The sequence below is a fragment of the Colobus angolensis genome, unplaced genomic scaffold (assembly GCF_000951035.1).
Source record: "Colobus angolensis palliatus isolate OR3802 unplaced genomic scaffold, Cang.pa_1.0 Scaffold101, whole genome shotgun sequence".
NCBI lineage: Eukaryota > Metazoa > Chordata > Mammalia > Primates > Cercopithecidae > Colobus > Colobus angolensis.
The window spans coordinates 6,639,910-6,655,847 of NW_012111031.1; the positions used below are offsets into that span (position 1 = coordinate 6,639,910).

At 46.0% G+C, this 15,938-nt stretch overlaps 1 protein-coding gene across 1 annotated transcript in view; it reads left to right on the forward strand.

Moving 5' to 3' along the window:
- The first annotated feature begins 685 nt into the window (after positions 1-685).
- ERICH6B (glutamate-rich 6B) overlaps positions 686-15,938 on the forward strand; it is a 71,697-nt gene continuing 56,444 nt past the window's right edge. Inside the window, exons 1-2 of the mRNA XM_011939990.1 lie at positions 686-738; positions 8,768-8,819. The gene's annotated coding sequence lies outside the window, so the exon portion shown is untranslated. The remainder of the gene's footprint in view (positions 739-8,767; positions 8,820-15,938) is intronic.

Consider the following 15,938-nt stretch of genomic DNA (forward strand, 5'->3'; position numbering starts at 1 on the left):
GAAAAAGAAAAGGAAGCGCAAATTGCAAGCACTTCAAAGATTGAGGTCCTTCTGAAAGCTCTGTGACAACTGACCAGGAATGCCTACATAGAAGTGCTTTGCAACCCGGCCTCCCACTCCACCCGACCACTCTGCAACTCCTGCAAGTCCACTCACAGTGGCCAGGGCATGGGAACATAGCTTTCTCCAGCCCTTGGCCCCAGATCAACCCCTTGTGGGACTCCCTATCCCCTTCAGGGCAGTTCCTTTCCCCCGGGGCAGAGGGGCTATCATCCAGGCTGCTAAGGGCCTTGTCCTGGGGACCAGCTCCAGCGACCCCATTCGGGGCTCTGAGAGCCACATGTCCCATCTCTTCATCTACGGAGCCACCACCAGCCTAGCGCTGGACCCCAGGATTCTAGAAAGTCCCAGCCTGGAGGTCTAACGTGTACTGTCTCCATTCAGGGAAACACAGATCCCAGGGCTGCAACTTCCCCCTGACACAGGCGACCTTCGCGCAGACAGTAGGAAAACTTTCTGGCCGCGGCTGACCCTTGGTCCAAACAGTTCCCCGCCAGGAGAGAGACTGGGAAAAGGAAGGCGAGGGCAGGTGCAGAGGCTTAGAATTCCCCGCCAGGCACACACGCAGATTAGATGGGGCCCGGGGAGGCTGCAGAGCGCGGTTCCCATGGTAACCTAGAGCTGCCACAAACGCCGGGGCCTGAGATCGCGGTGGATGCGCGCGGGTGCCCGGCTTGGGTAAGGGCTGCGCACATTAGCAATGCGCTCCTCCTTCTCTTTTTCCTCCCCGTCCCTCTCTACCCCCCATCCCCCTCTTCTTCCTCCTCCTCTTCCGAGGGAGAAAGCAGAGTGGAGGGTCTGGGCAACAAAGAAGCGCCAAGTACATAGACTTCTTTGTTTCTCTCGCCCTTTCTCAGCCTCTCCATTCCCTTGGCCTTTCTGACCTCTGCTTCGACCCAGCTTCTCCCCATTGTGAAGTCCGTTGTTGGGTCATGAAATTTCTACAAATAAAGGAGAAAGGGTCACTTTCTCTCCAGAAAGCCCCTAGCTCTGGGGAAAAGTGTGAGTGTGGACAGTATGGCTTCTTCCTTGACAGCCTGCATATAGACCAGTCCCCCAACCAGGAACAAATTCCCCAGCTGGAAAACTCCAGCCTTGCCCACCAAGCGACTCCTGTGGCCCAAAGGCAAGTCACTCAGCTTCCCCTGTTTCCTTCCCCTTCCTCTCTAACGTGGGGGGTAAACAGCAGTCCTAACTGGCCTTCCAGGGAGATGGTGAGCAGTGACCGAGGTCAGTGTTTTACAAGTGTTCTGTGCCGAGTGACGGCTCAAAGTCACCCTCCTTGAAAGTTCAAACCTGAGTATATTTGAAATTCTATTTATAAAAAACGCCGTAGGAAATTCTGTTGTCATGAGTGCACTGGGTGTCTATACTGCTAAAAACTGCACTGATTGGTCTAAGGGGGTTGCCAGAACATTTTGACTTCATGTTTGCCCCCTGGCATGTTTTAATGTGGATCCAGATCAGCCCAGGCCTGGCACCATGGAATTCACAGAAGTAGGTCATCAGTTGTTCCCCTCATGGGGGAAAGCAGCAGACTTCAGCCAAGAATCCTGCAAGTTAATGAACGAGGTTATAAGCAGCTACAGTAGACGATAACAACAGCAACAAGAACGCATTGCATTTGCAGAGCACCATGGAATCCTTGGAGTCCTTTACAGAAATGAGGCTTCTCACCTTGATCTGTCCAGGGTTGCCAAGCATCGGCTGGCAGAAGCCCAGTGACAGCCAAGGGTCGCCCACTCCATCTTCTTCACCAGCTCCCAGCTTGCTGTCTTAGCCCACCCATAACTCATCTCTTGAGTTTTCCCCATAGCAAGAGGGAAAGTGAAGTGATGGGGGCTGAAAAGTCCGAACCAGAAATTTCATTTGTGGTCAGCCTCCTGTTTGCCTCTCCTTTCTTTGGATCATCCATTCGGTCCATGTCCTTCTGTTGAAATCCTGCTACGTGCCTGACATGGTGCCAGGCTACAGTCTCATGGCTGAGGCAGACACAAACCAAGGAGACGTGCAATAGGAGAAAGGCAGTGAGAGAGTAGTCGGGAAAAGACAGACTCTTTCTGGAAGAGCCTGTGTGTCTTCCCAGACGAGGTGACTTTGGGTTGGGTTTTAATGAGTGAATAGACTTGCTATAAAGTGATAGGAAATTCAAAAGAAAGGGTGGGACTCCAGATAACATCCCACCCTGGAGGAGCTGTCAGAAATATGTACTGGATGCTGCAGAAAAAAAAAAAGAAGACCCGTTAATATGTTGAGGTCTCTGGTTGGAAGGGACACGTACAACTGTCTACCAAAGCTCAAGGCTTCTCTTGCACCAGGAGACAGGGTGAAGCCCTGTCCTCCCATTTCTCCTGTTGGAGATGGGGCTGATGTATCCTGCTGAGATAGACCCTGGCAGCAAATTCCTCAGCCCTGCCAGACCTCAGCCAAGAATCTGTATCCATGAGTCCCTCAGCCCAGCATCGACTCGTCTCCTCCTAGACCTTAGTGGTTTACCAGCCTCTTCACTTCTGTGTTGTGTAACTCAAAAAATCTTTGCGTAGAAACAGTTGCCTATGTTCTTCCTACCCCACTAAAATTAGAAAGTGTGAGTCTAATAACAGAGTTTATTCTGTGTTTCATATTTAATTCCTTCCAAACTCCAAATGTGGAACCAGGCATCTGTGCCCTCTCAGACTGATGCTTTCTAGGAGAAAGGGGTGCTTAGGCAGCACACCGCAAGTCCCAAGCCTGCCTCTCAGCTCTATAATCCATAGAAGATCCCCGGTCCAGTTTTGACTGGTGGTCATGATAAACTTCACCTTTATGTTGGTTCACAGCTTCAAGTAGTGCTTTTGGAGCATGGCTATATGTGTGTGGTCTGCACTTAGCCGTGACCATGGGCTGAGTGCCCAGAGAGCTACACCTGATCATGTTCATGGACATATTAACAAAATAAACACCGTCAATACTCCTCACCCAGGCCTAATTTTCTGAACCCCTGACAAAAGCTGGAGCTTGCAGCCCTAATCAAATTAGTCTGTACAACCAGCTTTCTACAAGGTCTCAGAGGTTATTGGAGGCACCAAGGAGAGATTCAGGTACAGTTCCCAGGTACTATTAGGAATCTGGTCCAGAACCCACCAATTCCCAGAACTCTGTAGCCTTTTGGCTGTGAATATTTTTTTCATTAGGAAGGGCTCACTGCTACAAGGGTACCCCTCTTTGAACAAGGACATAGGTCCAATATAGGATAGATAACGTGTCTACCAACATAAACCATTCTCTATCCTGCAAAATTCCTAACTCCTAGAAACTTGCAAGCTCCTGACACCATCCTGGACTCTGTGGAAAGTGCAAATGAGCTCTTTTGCCTGGACGTCTGAAGAGTCCAGTCTTCACATTGAGAATGGCCTCCATGTGACCTATGGAAGAAATCCACGAGCAGTCAAAACCAGAAAGCCCCTTGGCTCCTGGTCTTACCATCCTTCCCAATGACTAAGTGGGGCAATTTCAAGTCATAAAAGATGCCCTTCCTCTCTGATTCTATACCTCCCTGATGCCCCATTGAAATCCAGAATGCTTGCTGTTTCTGTAGTCTGTCATGTGAAAACATAGACCCTCTAGCCAAGGCAGCTGCCCTTGATTCTTTAGGGAGGTCAGCAGTGGGAGGAAGAGCCGAACTGGCCAGGTAGGTAGGTAGGGAGGAGAAAAGGCTGTCACACGGGCATTAAGGACATAGGCCCCTTCCATAAACAAGCTCCCCTGGAACATCCTCTGGCTAGCTTTTAATTCAGTGAGGACTGCCCAATTCTCTCATGGGCCCCATACCCCAGGGGCCAGAGGTAGTGCTGGCATCTGCTAACTCCCCATCATCTCCCCTTACAGATGATTTCTCTTTCAACTCCTGTGAAAACTCTCCTCTTTTTTCGTTCATTACACCATAATCATACTATGTTGTATTTTAGTTTATTTTCCTGTCTTTCTGCTTAAGCAAGAAGCTTTCTTGAAAACTATCTATAAGTGTGCCTTATGAAACCTTGTGGCCCCAGTGCCTGACACAGTGTCTGGGACATTAAAAAGTCCTCAATAAATGTTTGTGGAAGGAAAGAGGTAAAGAAGAAAGAGAAAAAGGAGAGGAGGGAGACTTGGAAGCTTATCCTTTTCAGAAGCACATTGGATAAGGTCTGGTGAATACACTAAATGATAGTATCAGGACTCACTAATATTTGGGCAGCCTAGAGGGGTGAGGCAAAACCTGCAAGATGAAATGTAACATCAATCCATGTAAATACCGGTATCAGGTTCAAAAAATAAGTAGAAGTTTAGCACAGAAGAAAAAACAGATAAAGAACATAAAGCTACCTGCAAATATTTGCAGCTCACTGTGAAGCAAGTCTGGACTATGTAGCTTCAGGGAGCAGACCTCAGAAGGCTGGCTGGAAACCCAAAGGAAGAAGATTTAGCAGCAGCAGTGTGTGCTATTTGATTCATGCTAAGTATAGTGCCTGGCACATGGAAATGGTGGCTGTGATTTTTGTTATCCTTATTATGACAGTGTCATGGTCATTATTTATTAGTCATTAGATTTGTCCAACAGTTGGTCTCAGGAGGCACTGAGCGCCCATCCTTGGAAAGCCAAGGTCATCACTGGGGCACCACCTGTGTCTGGGGACACCACACCCGTGTGGGGTGTTTGTAAAGCTGATTCCTAACCCCTGGCCTCCCCTTTTCCCTTATCCTATGACTCTAAGAACAATGCCCTGTGTGCCCTGGGCAGTGAAATCTCTAGATGCAATTCCTGACTGAGGAAACTGTCTTTTCTATAAAGGTTTTGCACTCTTTGCATTAGTTGCAGCGTGCCTCCCTCATGCCATGCCACTGAAGCATTTCTTTGATGTTGAAAAACAAAATTGCTTTGTGTGAAAGCTTCTTTAATCTTATATAGATACAAATGCCTTGTATCTTGGGGGATATGCCAGACCACTCTTAGTATTTGAGAATTAATCTTATTAAAGAAAGCTCTGTTTAATCCCCACTGCTATTTGCCAGAGATGTCAAATAATTCGACACCTGTTCCTGCTGCCACTTTACTGTGCACTCTTCCCGGATTTATTGTTAAGGAAAACGCATTGGTTTGATGGGGCTGGACAATGGGATTCTAGCATTTGGTTGGATGCTATAGCTATAGTAAAGTTCCTTTATAAGTATTAACTCAATTTCTTTTAGTTAAAGAAAAGGAAAGAAAAGTAAGGGGTAGGGGACGCTTGCTTGTTGTGAAGAATAACAAATGATATAATGAAATTGCTTCATTAACTATCCAACTCAATATGATTACTTACAGTAAACCATCAGTATTGCTAAGAAAAATGGAGTTAATATAAAGTAACTATGTGTTGTCTCTTCCCAAGCATATAGGAAGCCCCTGTCCTTGATTAGACCTAGTCTGTAGAATATCGTTTGCATATAAATGTATATTATATATAAATATATATACATACACACACACAAACAGTCCTGCCACATAACATTTCTCTTGACAGACCATGTATACAACAGTAGTTCCATAAGATTATAATGCCATATTTTTACTCTTCCTTTTCTATGTTTAGATGCACAAATTCTTACCATTGTGTTACAATTGCCTACAGCATTCAGTACAGTAACACGCTGTCCAGCTTGTAGCATAGAAGCAATAGGCTGCACCATATAGCAATAGGCTGCACCATGGAGGTTTGTGTGAGCACACGCTGTGATGTTCACACTGTAACCACATGACAGGTTCTTCCTGCCTGCTGCACAAGCAAAATCAATTCACAGAGACCATGGCACTGCAGTAAAGAAAGAGTTTAACTGACGTGAGGCTGGCCACACCACACAGGAGATGGAGTCATTACTCAAATCAATCTCCCTGAGCATTGGGAAGTTAGGGATTTTCAAAGATTGTTTGGGAAACAGGGTTGGGGGTGGCTAGGCAAAGGGTTCTTGCTGCTGATTTTTGGGGGGTGCAATCATAGGGGTATAAGAAATGGTTCTCCTGCTTGCTGCGTTACTTCTTTTGAGTGGGCCACAGGAGTAGTTGGAGGATCCAGGTGAAGCCATAGGTGTCAGACATGAAAAAACCTGAAAAAGACATCTCAAAAGGCCAATCTTAGGTTCTACAATGGTGATGTTGTCTGCAGGAGTGATTAAAGCTGCATATCTTGTGACCTCCGGAATAATGACTGGCAATCGTTTATGTCTACACCTTAGCAGAATTCAGGCTCCTCTCTCCTCCTGGCCTCGTGGTCTCTCATTAGCTTTACAAAGGTGGTTGAGTTTGGGGAAGAGCTATTATCATTTCAACTATAAACTAAATGTCTCCTAAAGTCAGCTGGCCTAAGCTCAGGAATTTTTATGAGCATCTTGAAGGCCAAAGGCAAGATGAGGGTTGGCCAGATCAGATGGCCTTCACTCCCATGATTTTCTCACTGTTATAATTTTTGCAAAGGTGTTTCAACACAATGGCAAAATTGCCTAATAATGCAGTTTCTCAGAGTGTGTCCCCATCATTAAGTGATGTATGATTATATAAATATGTCAGTCAACATGAAGTCACCGGCTCCCTTCCTCCCAATTCACTTCTGGATCTTCTCAGGAGCTATCAGTGAACAATCCAAACACTTACAACCATATGAGATAATCACCCAGTTACTAATTTTATCAATTATTCATCAAGCTCCTATCAAATGCCCAGTACCATTCTAGCTGATGGGAATACAATGGTGAACAAGAAAGCAAAGTTCCTGCTCTCAAATCTACAGACCAAAAAACATGGTATGTTTGGGAGTAACAAATACTATGAGGAAAATAAAACAACATGATAATACACATAGTAATTGGAGGTGAGGGTCAGGGGGTGGCAGTTTTAGAAAGCCTTGCTGGGGAGGTGACATTGGAGCAGAAACTTGAGAATGAGCTAAGTGTCGGAAGATCTTCAAATGGATGAAGAACTTTGCAGAGAGTGGGAAGGGCAAGTGGAAGCATCCTGAGGTGAGAACAGGCTGCAGCAAGGGAAGGAGAGGTTCCAGAAGGGCAGGAGAGGATGTGGGGCCAACATGGTCAGCCCAGGAAGGCTGTCAAAGGGAAGTGGAAGCCACTGGAGGATGACTGGGAGCAACACAGAAGCAGTGGAGCAATGTGGTCTATTTTATGTTTTTAAAAGCCACCTCTGAAGAACGGATTATTGGAAAGCAAGAGCCAAAGCAGAAAGATTGCCATAGAAAACGCTGGATTTGACGATGGTGATGGTAGTGGTGGTAGAAGGAAGAACAGATTCAGGACATTTTGTAGGAGGTGGTGCAAGAGGACTTAAGGATTGATTCATGGGTTTGGGAGGATGAAAAAGAGGAATCAAGGGTGACTCCAAGCTTCTTCATCTGAGCACTCAGGGAATTAGACCCGAGGTTCGCAAACTTTCTCTGTTCAGGGCACCCTCAATGTCTCAGTGAATTTTTCACGATGCCCACAGGCCAAAAGAAATCCCTAAAGGTTTCATGTATTGAATCGTTACATCCAAATAACTTAATGAATATTTGTGTCTCATCCTTGTGTCACGTATTTATGTCACAATTTAATACACAGAAATTGAAGGAAAAAATAATGCTTTTATTTCCTTCTTAAGTAGCCACTGCAGGGGAGAAAGCATGATTTGTTTTCTTTCCCTTTCTAGGTTCTTAGTGGAGACACTCTCCTGAAAACAAAAGTCAGATTAACAAAACACATGCAAAAATGCATGAATGCTTGCTGCACCCATCACACAGGAGAGGCCTCCATTCAAAAGTATTTCTCTCTCAAGGCAGTGGCTTAGGGACCTTGCTTAAATAGTATTTTAACAAAGAGCCATAAATACCATGTAGTGACAAGACAAAGAAAAGAGCAATTCCAGTCTATCAAAAAGCAGGAAAGTGTGTGGGAAGAGAGTAAAATCTGTTCCCAGATTCCTCCGGTGTCTGCTGCTGTCTTCTCTGGGCCGATAAGTAAACGCCATCTCCAATAAGGAAGGATTTTTGTGCTGCCATCAAGCAAACAGAGGCTGAGACCAAGTGTTCCCCTGCATTTTCAGTGTCTTTAACTTAACAATTCTCAACATTTTGGAGGAAAATATTTTGATTTCCTTCCCCACAATGACTTACTAATGAATCGTGTGTACCCATTGGGCACTGCACAACTTCCCAAATCTTGGAATCAACTGGACGTGGCCACCCTCATTTCCCGTCCCATACTGATTTTGGGGTGGTGCTTGATTTTTATCTCAACAACTACCAAATGCCCACCTTTGCAAAATATGCCATAATTGAAAGGAATGTAGCGTCATCTAAAGTTAGTCGATGTCCAACAGATGTAAAGTATCACTGTTTCCCTCGAAAATTTAAACTGTAGTGTGGCATCCCTGTGAGTTCTCTGCAGTGTCCAGGGAGCCTTGGTGTACAGATTGGTGATGCCATTTAGGGGTGGGGGTGGGGGTGGCAGAAGAGGCACACTGTAAGTGAGGGCTGCTTTGGTTTGATTTGCTGTTGGACATTCAATGAAAGATACTGACCAAGGAACTTTAAGGAAGAAACATACCACAAAACTAAATTCTATCCAATGTTAGTATAGAAAAAAACTATTCTCCAGCATCGTTAAGAAATATGTTTTCCTCTGCCCAACTTCCTTGGTAACTAACCAGAAAACGTTTTTCTTTCAGCTGTTATTGTTGAAAACTCTCTCGGCTTGGACTCAGTTTACCCACTGACATTGTAAGTACTCAGCCAGGAGCCTGACTGGGCTCCATTGTCCCATGTCTTGAAGACTACACAGTCATGATTTCAAATAATTCTTATTGTCCTCCCTGTTAGCCACTCTGTGATCCTAGAAACAGCCATCTCAAGATAGATCTCCGTGAAGTGGATTTTATTTTCCTACAGAAACAGCATTTTAAATGCATTGCATTTCTCATTATGAACAGGGCATTCAATAAACTCTAGATGTTACCACCAGTAGGGCTTCCAAAGAAATGTTCTTGCAGTGTTAAAGTCTCTTATCTGCAAGCTCTGAAATACAAAAAGTTCTGAGAACTGAGTCTTCCTGATAAGTTTGTGGGACACTCATTTTTCCACAAAACCTGACCTTCCAGAACTCCATGGGGAGCAAAATCCAACCTAAACGGAAGTGGGACTACAAGCTTTTCTTTATCCCACTTATTGTAAAAGTTTACATGTTTGCTGCAGAAATACTAAGACTCACCACAGCATGCTTCCCCAGAGCCCTCTGGAGTTGTTTTGTATCTACAATGTAATTGTTGTATCTAAATTCCACAGCACAACTGGCTGCAAGGATTTTGAACAAGGGATAGTTAGTCTCAGAAACACAGGGTAGAAAGGAACCTATGGATCTTCTAGGACAATCTATTAACTGCCTGGAGATATGTGGCAGAAGCAGCAAACATGTTCAGAATCATATACTTTTCAGGCGAGGTGCAGTGGCTCGCGCCTGTAATCCCAGCACTTTTGGAGGCTGTGGCGGATGGATCACCTGAAGTCGGGAGTTTGAGACCAGGCTGACCAACATGGTGAAACCTCGTCTCTACTAAAAATACAAAAATTAGACAGGCATGGTGGTGGGTGCCTGTAGTCCCAGCTACTTGGGAGGCTAAGGCAGGAGAATCACTTGAACCTGGGAGTCGGAGGTTGCAGTGAGCTGAGATTACACCACTGCACTCCAGACTGAGTGACAGAGTAAGACTCCGTCTCAAAAAAAAAAAAAACCATATACTTTTGGAATCTCAACCAAGAAGACAGTGCAATTTCTCCTGCCACCAGCTGCCCACTGCCTCACAAGGCAGCCTAAACATGTACTCATAATTACTGAAACCCCCTGGTATCTCAGCACAGTTAGTGGGTAGAAAGGTATTTTTCACACACCCCAAAAATACCCTTCTTCTGAGATCTGAAATTAAATATGGCATCTGTTATAACAATTGTCAATAATTCTGCTTCGTTGCGGATAATTGTGACTATTTAAGAGAGGTTAATTGAAAGGTTCTTTATATGACTCGAAAATTAGTGCAGTCAACTTGTAACCACGGATGTCTTTTCATCTCAGTGAATTTCATTTTAGCAAGTAGGAACTCTAAATATTACTTCTTTGTTCTTTTAAATAATTTTCATGAAAGCTTTTAAATATTTGAAGGAATCCCTAAGAACTTGAGTTATAAAGATTGGAAAGAAGACATATGTTGCTTATCTCCTCTTTTGCAGTAGTTAGACTTTGGAATGAGATAGACATTGAGTCTCAAATATGGCACCAAGTAGATGTGGCCTCAGACCGGCTCATTGCCCTGGTTCTTAGTTAATAGGATAACTATACTTTGCCAGATTGTGATCAATCTTTAAAGGAAAAGAAAAAAGAAAAGCAAAATAACTTTTTCTGTTCTAGGCACATAGTAAGTGTTCAGCAAATGACAGAAACCCAACTTCTCCTTCCTCCTCTTCTCCCCCTTCTTTACTTTCTTTACCAAGGAGAATTATTGTTTAACCAGAGCCTGTGGAAGGGGCTGTGAGAGAGCTAAAGCCAGTGCACCGGGGGAGACCCCTAAGAAGGTTCCCTGAGAAGGGCTCTCCTCCAAAACACACATGACAGTTGGCACTGGGGAAAGAGCGTTGCCCTCCACAAGAGCAGACCTGGGTCCAAATCTTAGTCTTCCCACTTAGGACTTGCCTGACTTTGGTGGAGTTATTTGATTTCTCTGAACCTTAGTGCTGTCATCTATGAGATGGAGATGATAGTGTTTACTGCATAAGGCTGCAATGATGAACCCATTAAATAGAGCCCATGAAAGCACTTTGCAGCTCAAGGCACTATACAAATAGTTAAAGCATAGAGAAGAAGCAGGGCCATACTCCAGTCTGGAAACAGAAGAACCTTTTCCTAATTTACATGAAAGAAGAAGAAAAGGCAGACGTGGCAAATGACAGCCCAGTCTATGTGATATTGATGCTGGGCAGAATTCTAGAACATTTCACTTGGGACAGGGTAAGGCAGCAGGGCTCCCTGGCTAGTGAGGCAGGGGGCACTGCACCTCTCTGACCACCCTTAGAGATGGGAGGACACCTTGAATGGGTTGGGAGTCAGGGAACCAAAGAGGAAGGGCTTCAGGAAGTTGAGGGGGAGGGGCCTCGGGAGCAAAGTAGGAGTGGCCTCAGGGATTCCAGGGGCCAGGTCTGAGGGAAGGGCTTAGAGAGTAGAGACTGCAGGGCCTCAAAAGCTTGGCCCAGCCAGCAGCCTGTGGAAAGAGCTGCTTTCATCCAAACCTTCTTGGGTCTGGTTTGTTTTGTTTTGTCCTTTTGAGACAGGGTGCTCTGTCTCCCAGGCTGGAACACCGTGGCTGACCTCAGCTCACTGCAGCTTCGACCTCCTGGGGTTCAAGTGGTCCTCCCATCTCAGCCTCCAACGTAAGCTAGGATCACAGGTGCGCAACACCATTCCCAGCTAATTTTTTAGGTTTTTTTAGAGATATGGTCTTACTGTGGTAGCCAGTCTTCTTCTGGGTGTTTGTGTTTTTTTTTTTTTCAGCCAAAAATGTTTGTAGTAAGATTTTCTTTCTCCCACCTTTAGTCTATTTTGATGCTCAGGTAGAAAACAATTTTTTCTTTCAAACAACTTTTTTTTTTCACACTTGTAAATGAAGACTGTAAACTCTTCTGTTTCCCCTGAAAGCTGATTTTCCTTACCTGTGAAGCGAGGGTGATGATGCCTACATCAGAGCTCGCTGTGAGTGTGGAGGGGCCAGAGCTTTGGCCACACACAACCTTAGCTCCCCTCCCCACAGCCTCCCCTGACTGATGGATGGAGATGGGCAGCATGAGGGGCTTCTGCCGCAGCATCCCCGGGGCTTTCTGGTTGGACATTTGTGTCAGTGGTTTGGATGAGGATACAGATAAGACTAAGCTGGGAGGAACAGGAAATGGCTGGCAGTCAGTGAAAGATTATTTGGATGAGCCAAAGAAAATGTAACGTCCTGGTTAGAGGGGCAGGAGCCCCCTTCCTCTTTTGGAATAGGTGCTCCAAACATGCTCACAGAGTCGGCAGAGTTCCCTCTTCTCAGAAACACCACACCACACCACACTGTGAGGGGCCATCACAAGTGTGCCCCCGTCTCCATGTGTCTGGGCCTGGGCTCGGCTTCTGTTCTGGGCCACTTGTGTAGACAGCCCTTGGACCACAACAGTGCATCTGGAGAGAAGACCCTAGAAACCTCACCATCCACAGAAAGGTGGAAGGAGGGGGTCAGTATTCACACATTGACTCAACACACGTTGTACCCTCTGTGTGCTGGCCAGGGCCCTAGGTCCTTGGGCTACACCAGTAAATCAAACCAAGATCCCTGCTCCCAGGGAACTTACTGTGTAATGAGACGAGCAAGGCAGTGCACACCACAAATGAATAAGGTACTTGGTACCTTAGATGGTGAGAGGTGCTCTGGGGACAAAGGGGAAAGGACAGCAGGTTAAGGGAGATGGTAAGTGCTAGGAACAAGCAGGGGAGGACCCAGGGTGGTGGGGCATGCCTCACTGAGGCACCGGGGAAGGGGGTGACAGAGGGAGCAGGACTGTGGCAGAGATCTGGGGACAGGCCCCAGGCACAGGGAGAGTAAGGGCCTTAACCAGAAATAATGCCCTGACCAGCACCTGGCATGTTAGGAAGGACCAGCAGGTCCAGGACCAGCAGGGCAGGAGCCGAGGGAGGCAAGGGGAGAAGAGTCAGAAGGACATCGCAGGCACTGAAAGGGCTTTGACTTCATCTGGGAGAGGGGAGCTATCACAGGGAAGTGAGGGGTCTGCCCCACATCTTCAAAGCCAGCAACTCTGTGAAGAATAGACCTGTTAGGGGGTGTGATCGTTAACTTTATGTGCTAATTTGACTGAGCTAAGGGAGGCTCATTATTTCTGCATATGGCTGTGAGGGTGTTTCTGGAAGAGACTAGCATTGGAACTGGTGGAGTAGGTAAAGAAGATCATCTTCACCAATGTGGATGGGCATTGTCCAAGCCACTGAGGGCCCAGCTAGAAGAAAAACTTGGAGGAAGGGACAATTTTTTTCTCTTTCTTTTTGGTCTGGGACATCCATCTTCTCCTGCCTTAGGACCTTGGAGGTCCTGGTTCGCAGGCCTTCAGACTCCAGGACTTACACTAGGGGCCTCCCTCCTCCATGTCTCAAGCCTCCAGCCTTGGACTGAATTACACCACCAGCTTTCCTGGTTCTCCAGCTTGCAGACGGCAGATGGTGGGGCTTCTCGGCCTCCATAATTGTGTGAGCCAATTCCCATAATAAATCCCCACTTATATATCTATATATATCCCACTGGTTCTGTTTCTCTGGAGAACCTTGACTGATACAGAAGGTTATTGCAATAATGCAGACAAGATGTGTTCGTGGCTCCGAGCAGCGTGGGAAAATGGAGGGATGAGAAAAGGTGAGATCCTTTGAAGAAGGAGCCAGACTACTCTCCTGGTGGATATGAGGTAGGGTGAGAATGAAAGAGAAGAGTTTTAGTCCAAGGGCTGAGAGGTCTGGGGAGGAAGACTAGGATCCCAGTTTAGGCATAGTGAGTTTGAGACGTCTGTTAGACATCCCAGCAGAGATGCCAAGAAGGCTGTTGGAGCTGAGCCTGGAGTCCTGGAGGAAAGTCTAATTGCTACCTTCAAACCCTTAAAAGACTGTCATGTAGAACTCTTCATACTGGCTCCCCCAGGACTGAAAAGGGCCAGTGATGAGTGGAAGTCAAAACAAGAAGATTGATTCAGTCTGAGGACTTCTGGACTGCAGCTGTCTGGAAATGGAATTGTGAGCTTTATAAAGCACAGGCTATCTTACTTGATAGATAACAACTTCCTGAAAGCATGGCTGCGAGTCAGAAAATGTGCTGACCCATTGTGAGGGCGGTTCTCTCTCGGCAAACAAAGCGTCACCAAGAAAATCCCTCAAGTCAGGTCGTTTTCCCAGGGAGAGGTACCAGCCTCCTGAGGAAAAGGGAGCTCGACTCTGGCACTCCCCCAGAACCATCATTTCTCCTGGGACCCAGCCACCAGGACCCAGACTGAAGGACAGACAGACCCTAATCTCTAAACCTCTCAGCTGGCTGCAGACAGCCCCTGGAGCAGGTAGTTGGAAAGCAAATCTCTTTTTTCTCTCCCCATGGCATGAACTGATGAAGGCCTCAGAAGGACCCACAGCACCCATTCACACATAGAGGTTTACACACACACACTTCAGAGCTGGTTAGGAATAAGTGTGCAATAACAACAGTGCCTGGCCCTCCTTATACCTGTACACACTGCCTCATTGCATCCTTCTAGGAGATAGGTCCTGTTGTTCTCAAATGGGTCAGAGTCTGAATCACAAGTTGGAGCCAGGATGTTTGCCCCAGACACTGGGTATCAAGTTGCCATTACTGTTTATTCCACCTGTAGGCTTGTCTTACAAATTTCTAAGAGAATTAAAGGGAGAGTGTATAGAATGCAGTTTCTCTTTCTGATCTTTGAAATGAGAAAGCAGCTGCCTGGACCCTTTTTACAAGGACTGATGAGAAACTAGGAAGAAAAGACCCGTCACCCTGAATGATGGCATGCCATTGATAAATGCTCCCTGGGCTATCCAGGGGACTGGCTGATTTTGATCTGTTAAGCAGCTACAAAAATCTGAGAGGTAGGGAGCCCTGAAATGTAAGCCTTTGATGGAGTGGCCAGTGCCTATGTGTGCTCCTCACCTCTCCCAGGGGAGGGCTGGACAGACTGGCTGTCAAAGAAAACTAAAGCTGGACAGCCATCAAAGTCGTAAAATATATACATTTTAAAATTGCTTAAAGATAGGCTGTCACTACGTGATCAAGGCTGGTCTTGAACTCCTGGGTTCAAGTGATCCTTCCCGCTTCAGCCTCCCAAGTAGCTGGTACTACCAGTGTGCACCACCATGCCCCACAGTAAAAATATATTTTACTCAGTAACTATTGCAATAGGAGAAAAGAGATCCCAGTATAGAACTAGACTCAATTCTGAATACAGCATGGGCAAATGGAAATTTACAGCCAAGGAGCAGAGTGGGGAATCAATGGATAGGAAATTAACTCAGAGGAAACATCAAGACATCATCAGGGTAGACGGGAAACTAACAAGAAATGGGATAAGGGAGATTCAGGCTAAGCCAGCCCAACAGGATTCTTGAGGAAGGCAGGCCTGGGGCATGGGGAGGATGAGAAATTTGATCAGGTAACAAGGATGGTCAGCTATGGAGGATGGGAAGGGGTTCTTGCTAAACTGACTTAGCAGGTTTCTTGCTAAAACTGGACTTTATAGAACTACAATTTAATCCAGCAATTCCACTCCTGGGTATCAACCCAGAGGAAAAGAAATCATTACATCAAAAAGATACCTGCACCTGTATGTTTATCATAGCACTATTCACAATAGCAAAGATATGGAATCAACCTAATGTCCACCAACAGATGATCAAAGAAAATGTGGCATATATACAAAATAGAATACTGTGCAGTCATAAAAGAATGAAATCATGTCTTCCACAACAACATGGATGGAACTGGAGGTCATTATCTTAAGTGAAATAAGTCAGTCACAGAAAGACAAACACCACATGCTCTCACTTCTGAGTAGGCATAGAGTGTGGAATAATACACAATGGAGACTCAGCTGGGCGCGGTGGCTTACACCTGTAATCCAAGCCCTTCGGGAGCCGAGGCAGGTGGATCACGAGGTCAGGAGTTTGAGACCATCCTGGCTAACACAGTGAAACCCCATCTCTACTAAAAATACAAAAAAGTAGCTGGATATGGTGGCGGGTGCCTGTAGTCCCAGCTACTCAGG